Raw genomic sequence first — 329 nt, forward strand, 5'->3', positions numbered from 1 at the left:
ACATTCCATCATCTTATCAATATTTTGCATGATCGTTAGTCCAGCACTACATAAATATATCTAACATTAACGAAAATCACTCTATCACTGCATTGTAAAGCCTACAGCTTGACACGTGACATAACCCCATCACTTTTAAACAACAACATAATTCTGCGATCTCTGAATTCGTCATTTCACATCAATTTCAGCATCTCCTCCTCCTCTCTGCCTCCTTTTGGAAATGAAACCACCCATTCATCTTCCTCTTTTCATCACCACTGACGCTTTCCATCACCTACTTCGTGGACATGACATGCGGAGAGAGACAACGCTTTCATGACTTTATA

Source organism: Penaeus monodon, chromosome 15, assembly GCF_015228065.2.
Source record: "Penaeus monodon isolate SGIC_2016 chromosome 15, NSTDA_Pmon_1, whole genome shotgun sequence".
Lineage (NCBI taxonomy): Eukaryota > Metazoa > Arthropoda > Malacostraca > Decapoda > Penaeidae > Penaeus > Penaeus monodon.